The sequence below is a fragment of the Limulus polyphemus genome, unplaced genomic scaffold (assembly GCF_000517525.1).
Source record: "Limulus polyphemus unplaced genomic scaffold, Limulus_polyphemus-2.1.2 Scaffold758, whole genome shotgun sequence".
In the NCBI taxonomy this organism is placed as follows: domain Eukaryota; kingdom Metazoa; phylum Arthropoda; class Merostomata; order Xiphosura; family Limulidae; genus Limulus; species Limulus polyphemus.
This window is the reverse complement of record NW_013666368.1, coordinates 434,840-444,108: the sequence shown is the minus strand read 5'-3', so window position 1 is coordinate 444,108 and position 9,269 is coordinate 434,840. Positions and strand designations below refer to the sequence as shown.

The window sequence follows — 9,269 nt, the reverse complement described above, 5'->3', positions numbered from 1 at the left end:
TAAAGTTTTTCTTCATTACCCATTCAAGCCGTCTCCAGCCATTATTAGTCTCAAAGTGGGTTCCTCGTCATCGAAGTTATTGCTCATTGTTCTGTCGCAGGTACACCTGTTCAAGGATAAAAATCATCTACGTAAAAGATTAGAGAAGTTTTCATCTCGTTTGTAAGGTAATATAAAGTGCGCGCGTTGTTTCATTTTTGGTTTCTGTATTTTGAGGGAAATATTTTATTCACACATAACCTTGAAAACCTCAAATCAAGTTTATGATTTCAGTCACAATCTTATTAACACGTAAAATGTTGTTTCTCACAGCACACGCTCTCGATCTCTAAACAACGCCATCATCTACTTCCCTTGATATGAATTAAAATAAGTGAAAAAATAGAACGTTAGGTTTTTAGATCAATACTAATATCGAATCTTAAAATTTACTTGAAAGCAGCTGTACACAACTGAATTTGTAAAATCACACGTGAATTTTACCGAATGTCGTGATCGATGGAATTCATGTCGAGAATTGAAGTTTGGTTGGCTACACCTTCAACGTCATTTGTTGTTTGCAATCTGATGCATATGCCGTACGTGATGTAAAATTATGTCTTTCTAAACATCACTTGTAGTGTCACAGCAGAGAACAATCTGTTATAACCCATTAAAAGACAGTGTCGTTTGATTTAACATGCAGAATACTCCGGAAAATGTTCTCACAGTGCGAATTGAAACTATAAATATCTAGTCAGGAATTGTCACAACACAAAAAGCATATAAAGAATCTCCCTATTTATTGCGTTACCTACTGTTAAATTCACAAGTGGATCAGCGATAAGTCTGCGGATTTACAACGCTAACATCCGAGGGTTCGATTCCCCGCGGTGGACAGAACGCATAACTTACTATGAAAGTTCTATACTGCTGGGTAAGTTTTTTTTCAAGGTCATCCAATTTGTTTAACCCACTAACCGATACACGTGGTAGAAAAAAGTTCAGTCCATTTCCCATTCTTGAACTACAGAACAAATAAGATATCTTGAAGATGTATTGATTTCAGAATTAACTTGTCCCTACTTTTCGTATGTTAGAAGTGATCTTATTGAATTATGGTAAAAAAAAAAAATTCAGCTCTTTTTTTTTTTGAGTGTTTTAAATGTGTAGCCCCCAGTGGCACAGCGGTATGTCTGTGGACTTACAACGATAGAAACCGGTGGGCAGAGCACAGATATCCCTTGTGTAGCTTTGTGCATAATTAAAAACAAACAAACAAATTAAATGTGTAACCCAACTTGTTATTAACTTAATGAATAACTGATTTTCTGAGACATACCGAAACAAGTAAACAGTCAAAAGGTATGCTGAATCTTGCAACTATGCAAAAAGTATTATTCTGCTGATACAGCTTACAGATCTATATCTTTTATTATAATTTATTGGTTATATATATATGAATACCTTTACAACTTTAATGTCACATAATTGTTGTTTCGAACGTCTAAAGTTTTATTAATTCAAAACGTTTTGTGTGTATTTATGGATCTATTTTCTTAGTTTCGACATAATCTTTTTAGCCAACCGCTTGGTCACAAATAATAAAAAAAGTCTCTTAGTTTACTTCTCAGTCTTGCACCAGTTATATACGTACATATATTTATATGTGAATGTATATAAAAACGCCCAGTACGTCAGTGACTTAGTGTTACTAGCGAAATCAGCAAGCAGAACAGTGCATAAGGGGTGTTTTTTTTTGTACTTTTCTTAATTAACAATGGCCGAAAGACAGCACATTCCCAGCACCACTTGTCTCAGAACACAGGAAACGATACGTGGGCGCCGTAGCAAGCGTTATGTAGCTTTAACTTCGGCATTACAACGAACAGGAAGCAATTAAAGTTTATTCGAGTGCCATTTGTAACGCATCTTTGTGATTCAATGGGAAAAAAAGTATAGTGGCAGTTTATGTTTACATTTAAAAATATAAATCAAACGAAGACAAATTCTATATCATAGTGGCCAATATAGGATGAAAAAATATGAAACTCGGGCCACCTTGGTATAAGTCGGGTGACTGTCCGATAGGTCTGTTTTGTTTTTGTCCTCAGGCTAAACATACTTGTTTGACGACTTCTGCCTGTTTTCGTTGGCTCGTGACGTGGGGAACAAATCCGCGTGCATGGCGCCTCACCTGCTGCAAGGGACAAGGCGTATATATGGTGTCTTTGTCTAAGCGTATTCTAGCCTGTAGTACATGTATATTCTTGTGTATTTATTTTGCCATTTAGTAAAGCAATTATTAGTAAACTCATGGAGTCATTTTCGAAATTAGTCTTTTATTCTTAAAAATGTTGTTTGCTTAAACCAACATTAAAAATATTCACAGTCGATGTGGAGTAAACATAGCTTGTGGTTCGTTGGAGAATGTTTTCACTCGGAACAACAACTATAAGGTCCTGAATACGTTTTACTCTTTGCGCCGATTTTGAAACAAAACCTAAAAGGTAAGGCAACGGTTACTTTATAACGATTGTGGTTTATACTTTTTTAATCATATTTCTTTCAAATCTTTTTAGTTTGATATTTTTTTTTCTCTTAAACAATGCTGGTAATATGTAATATTCTGTTGTCCCAATTACAGTGATGACTTGCCCAAATCTGTTATGACATAAATACTCTTATTGGCATGTGAAACCAACAATTATACAATAACACACTGGATTTGTTTTAAAGTAAAACATGTTTATTAGCACAAAATGTACTATTATAGCCAATGTTTTAACAGTGTTAAATAAGATTGAGCATTTTGATTATGTGTACATGATTGTACTTTTTTTTAGTGACAGAAGATAAATATTATTACATATATACGAGTGGCGACTTTTAATATTATGGACAACGATATTTCATCTGTTGGCTTCACCAGTACAACATGGTTGTGTTAATGACTTAGAACTATTAAATCATTAAACCAGGCAACATATAACAACGGCCTTCTTTTCTTTAGTTGATGCAAGACACAACAAGTGTAATAAGTTGTACGTAAGAATGCTCTTAATCTTTGAATAATAGAACAATCCAGATTTTCCTAAAATAATTCAACTGCACTCCACTCTTGTTGTGGGTCACATCAAAGGGGTGGAATGAGAAGTAAAATGTACTTATTCCAACCACCTTGGGCCACATTGTCTTTTTCGTGGGAGACACCTTAGTTTAGTATATCATCGTACAGTCCCATGTACTTGCAAACCTACGTGATTGAAATAAAATTTGTCGATTGATAAAAATATAAACGTATTTGAAAACATTTAAATAATTCTAACAGGCATGATTTAGAGCTTAAAAATTCTATAGCTTGTGATCAAATGATCGCAACTGCAGGATTCTTAATTCATCAACGGATGAAAGCAAAGGTAACAAATTCCTTAATGTGTACGTATGTTTTTGTTTGTTGTTTTACTTAACAAGCTCAGATCCTTAGTACTTCTTAACCTGGCTGTTGTTTCACTTTTAAATACTTATTAAGTTCAGCTGATATTTTTCAGTATTGAGAAAGTTATACTGAAACATTCACAGCGTGATTAAAAAATAATTATATTACGTGTTAAATTAAAATACATCGTTTCCACTTAAATGAATTGTATGTATTTAGATAAGTTTTCTTCATAAGCATTTCAGAGATTCGAAATATACGTACAACGTTAGAAAAAATAATAGATTTACTTCTACAAATTACGTCAATATTTAAGTAATTCTAATAGGTATGATTTGGAGACTACTTACAGTATAGTGCCTTTAATTCTCAAAGCCATTATATTCAGTAAGGTACTTAAGTTTTATTCATATGTGTATTTCAAACAGATTACTACACACTTTCCCTAAGCGATACCATAATTTGCATAAAGATAAATGAATTGCTACTGAGCAAGGTTCAAAACATGGATTTTATCCCTCCTTTATTGCTAACATGTGTAATAGTTGCTGCAGTTAAAGGCCAAACAGTTTTACAACAGAATTTACAACAGTTTTAACGTTATTTAATCGTTCGTGATTAATGGCATTCAGAGATTGGCATAGGTTTGGCAGAGCCAATTTCTGTAACCTTGGCTTTAGAGTAACACAGAGATATCGCTCCTTGACCAGCAGCATTACCTTTGACTTTAGTTTGTTGTGATCTGATAACGAGTCTTCTGGGAATCAGGCTTGGCACATAGTATTAGTTTAGTCATTGAATCCTCAAAATCCACAGGTATTGGAAAGATTGTGACCTCAGTTTTAAAAGATTCATTTAATGTTAACCCTTTTTTACTCTGATCAACCTTTTTGATATTTGACAGGATCATTTCGGGTGAAACACATCCTTGTCTTTTAAACATGTGCCAATGGGTTTATCTAACTGTGTAGAGAATATATTGACTCTGACTTTATCTTTGGATTTAAAATGATGTGTTATCTTGTCCAGTGTATTCTGTACATTATCATTAAATCAATTTAAAATGTTCGGGAGTAGGTGATGCTCAAATATCATTATCTGTTCTATTCCACAAGGCGCAAATGGAACATTACATGAATCATGGAGTTCACAAGCCATGCGTGTAAGTAGTGATCTTCGTTGATTACTAATATCTTTATAATTATAATTAGATGGCTTTCTTAGATGTGCCAAACCTAGAATATTAACCTTGGCACAGCAGAGTTCATTGCTATTCTTTATTGTTAGCACTGACTGTTTTTTCGACTGACCAGCCTTAATATTTGAAATGGTTGTCATGAAACCAAACGTATTTTTTTGGGGAATATGACAGTAGTTTGTAGATAACTTTATTGAAATTATCTAAAGACAAAACATGTATTTGAACTTTGTTATAACATCAATGAAAGGTTTCCTCAATATCCAATATTAATGTTTTGATATTGAAAAGGGGTTTAGTAACTTAAATAAACATTACTGTGTGAGTTATTGTAACGTTTGTTACAGTAATGATTGTATAATCATTCAACCCCTCAGTTGTGCTGATTGTAAAAGATTTTGTAAATCAATAGACTGTTACAACAGACACAAAATAAAAAATGGAAAACATACAGTGTTATTGTGTGACAAATTTTTCACTGTAAAACATGTTTCATCATCATTGACAGGAGAAAACGTTGTCCTGAATTTCATAGATGTGGCAAAATACATTGTGCAGGATGTAAAAAATATGTCATACCCTCTACACATCTATGCTTTCTCCAATCAATAGTCATTAAAGACTCGCTCAAGAGACTGACCAAGAAATGGGAACTCTTGAAGTGAATTACTGTGTGGGCCATGATTTTAATGGTAAAGAGGCTGCAATGCATGCGATGAGTTTTGTGAGTTCTTATTTTCTGAGAAACATAAAAATTACGCAGATATATAGCTCATAACATGAATGGATTTAAAGGTCAGTTCATTTTAAATTATCTTGTCCATCAAGGGATACAACCCAACATTATTGTTAATGGCAGAAAGATAATGGTCATGAGTGTCAAACCCCATAAAATTAGGATGATTGATAGTTACAACTTTATCTCCATGTCACTGTCATCATTCTCTGAAACTTTTGGTTTAACCGAATTACAGAAAGGATATTTTCCTAATTTGTTTAACAAGAGGTTAAAACAAAAGTACCAAGGCCCTACACCCGATATGAGCTTCTGTTCACCCAACTCCATGGCAACACCCATAACAGAGAAATCTCTGAACTGGTAGCAACATCATCAAGAGGAAGGATACATCTTTGATTTTGAAAATGAGATGTACGGGTAAAATTCATCTTCTCTTGATAGTTATTAAAAGTTATTATACCTAAATCTGTATGTTCTTAAAAATTGAAAGGTAAATAATCCTACAATTGTATGTTTATGATGATAAAATGCAAAAAGTAAACTTTAGTAAAGTTTGTTGAAACACGTATTTTTTTATCTCATTAGGTACTATCGATCAGATGTTGACGTACTCCATTGGTGCTCTCTACAGTTCAGAAATGAGTTTCTTGCCACACGACTATTGCTTCTGTATGCATGGCCATATACAGAAGCAAGTTTATACCACCCAAAGTCTATAGCACTTGTACCTAGCCATGGATACAATACAACAACCAAGGTTAGTATACAGTGGTTAGACTACATGCAACAGTCTGAAGGTGTTATTATCCAACATACCTTTAACAGTGGCGAGGTTAAAATCTTAAATTATAGTGTTGACAGCTTCTTTAAGGAGTGTAACATTATATATGAATTTTGCAGGTGTAGTTTATGTTATGCCGCTAACACAATGAATGTTGTTCTAAATAGACCCATGCGGCCTGTTAGAAAACGTACATTGGACAAGCAACTTAAAGTAGAAGCTGAGGGATATATAAGGTTGTTTCAATCTAGGAACATGAACTTAACCATATGAAATCCACTGATACAAATTTAATTAATTTCTTTAAAGACCACACAATATTTTCTCGTCTGGATATATGGGATAGTTCCTATTGAAGTAGAGTCAACACTACTAGACTTTTGTAGGATGTGAAGGAAGGTGAAAAGTTCAAGTACGTTGACTTTACGCCTCTATATCTATGGATGAATAAGTACTGTGAGTATCCAATTGGCCATCCAATAATTATCACAACAAATATTTCAGATGTGCATAATAATTTTAGTTTCATTAAGTGCGAAATTCTAGCCTCGAGGAAACTTTATCATCCTGTTTTACCTTTGAGAAGTAATGGTAAATTGAATTTCTCTCTCTCTGTAACATGTTTTACCTTTGAGAAGTAATGGTAAATGGACTTTCTCTCTCTGTAACATGTTTTAATTTTGAGAAGTAATGGTAAATGGACGTTCTCTCTCTGTAACATGTTTTACTTTTGAGAAGTAATGGTAAATGGACTTTCCCTCATTGTAATATGTATGACAATTTAAGAATACCAACCACATGTAATCACTCGGATAACGATAGAGCATTTTTCAGCACAGGGGTTACCGAGGAGATGAAAAAAGCAGACGAGTGTGGTTGTAAGATAATACAAATTTATTAAATTTACCATTTCCCTGAAAGATCAACAAAACTGTTCAAAAACTATATAGACACATTTCTAAAAATAAACCAGGAACGTTCAGGATGGCCCTCTCACTCAATTACATTAGAGGCAAAACGGGTATTTATTGAACAGTATGCTGAAAAGGAAGGTTTGCAACTGGCCCTTGAAAACATAGAATTCAATCCAGGCAGAAGGTCAGTTGCAAAATTTTGTCTTAACTCTTTCTGGGGTAGTTGGGGTAAGTCTGAGACAGAATTAAACTGAAAGACGTAACATCAGTTAAACAGTGTTACTCTTTAATGAATGACAACATCAAAATTGTAACAGATGTTACATTAGTCAATGACAATGTTATTGGTCTTCATCGGATACATAAGCACGAGTATGTACCTCAGAAAGATCAAACAACTATCTTTCTAGGGGCTTTCACTACTTCTCACGTGCATCTGAAATTGTACTTCACATTAGAAATATTAGGTTCATATGTTTTGTACTACAACACTGATAATGTTGTTTACATTTCAGATGAAACTAATGATTCCCCTGTAGGTGATTATCTCAGTGAATTTACAGACAATCTAAATAGACATTACATCACATCATGAGTCAATGGTAGACCTAAGAATTACATTTACTTACGTGAAGATGGTACAATAACTAATGACAAAAAAAAATATGTCTGGATATGAAAACACTATCTATAATTAACAAACATGAAAGCAAAAAGTATCCCCCCCTCTCTACACCAAAAGACATGTTTTATGAGACTTTAATGCCCTGTTGTACAGCTATTAACTTTATTTATTTACTTTACTTTGTATATAAAACAATTCATATTGTATATATTATCATTGCAATTTAAAATAGATTACCATCTATAACATCCTTTCACTTGTTTAGTGTCAGGTCCATCTGGAAGCAGTAAAACCCAATTTTTAGCAATGTGTTATCAAATCATCATGATATTATTCATCATACTCCATAAAACATTATATGGTTCTATAGTGAATTTCAGCAGTTGTAAGCTAACTTAATGCAAACCATTCCTAACATCCATTTTGTTGAAGGTTTACCTGAAAATATTCATGATTATTTACAATCCAAAAAGCCAAATATTTTTATAATTACCAAAATAGAGATTTGAATGGCGTTATACAGCATATTATCTGTTTGCATCGTCATTGAAGGTAATTTTTTATATATATAATATATAATAAAGAGGAAAGAATTCTGGACTCTATAAAAATTGTATGTGTAATTCAAAGATTAAATTAAAATGTTTTTGTTTATTTTTCAACACATTTTTCTACTAAAAATAATCCGTAAGTAGTGTTTATAATTTCAATAATTTTCCTAATATTGGCTGCATAAATCTGCACAAAATAGGTAGTGCCCCTCTTGTTGGCACAAAACTAATTTTCGAGGCTCATATTTCAATTCAGCATATGGCCTAATGGTGTTTTCTAGTATTGTGGTTATTTGAAATATCATAATATTGACTCGCATTCAGAAAAATGTTACGAAGGATATGATAAGCACTTTTCTTCAGGTGATTAGTCTATTTTCTAATACTTTTTTATAGACTGAGTGGATTATATGTAATATTTGTTTATACAAAAGAAAAAAGTTGATTTACGAAACCCCAAAGAGTAAAGGGCCTAAATAACCTGCCGATTAAAAAATATTGAAAATAAGTTGTATTTGTCAAAAAGTTAAGAGAATGAGAGCCTAATATTAAAGTAATTTGATTTTGTTTGAAGTTAAGCAAAAAGCTACGCAATGGGCTATCTGTGCTCTGGTTACCACGGCTATCGAAACCCGGTTTCTAGCGTTGCACGTCCGCAGACATACCGCTACGCCACTGAGGGAAAAATAATTAGTAAAAAAAAAAAAAAAGAACAATAGAAAACGTGAATGTCATGAAAAAAAAATATTTATTTTTGGGAAATAATTTACCTTAAATGATCCTTTATTTTATTTTCTTGGCGATGTTTCGAGTAAATGCTATTTTTCAAGCCAGAAATAAACGCATCAGTTAATAACAATCTCCGTTAGAACCTTCTAAATAGAATACAATACTTGAGATTAAAACAATATAGCCATGGCAATATAACAACGCTAAAAAAGTTAAAGACTTTATTTAAAAATGAGGGGAGAAAAGTATAATTAAGAGACGATATGTAAAATATCAACATTATAGGTAATATGAACAACTGAAAAAAACCCATT

The 9,269-nt window shown here is 32.9% G+C and overlaps 1 protein-coding gene across 2 annotated transcripts in view; it reads left to right on the top strand.

Annotated features, from left to right (window-relative positions):
* The first annotated feature begins 626 nt into the window (after window positions 1-626).
* The window catches only part of LOC106460353, a 22,098-nt gene continuing 13,455 nt past the window's right edge, over window positions 627-9,269 (top strand). Inside the window, exon 1 of one of the 2 annotated variants that reach the window (XM_022387052.1) lies at window positions 627-916. The gene's annotated coding sequence lies outside the window, so the exon portion shown is untranslated. Of the gene's footprint in view, window positions 917-1,861; window positions 2,490-9,269 lie in introns of those variants that run through there. The other variant, XM_013920045.2, reaches the window with a different exon arrangement.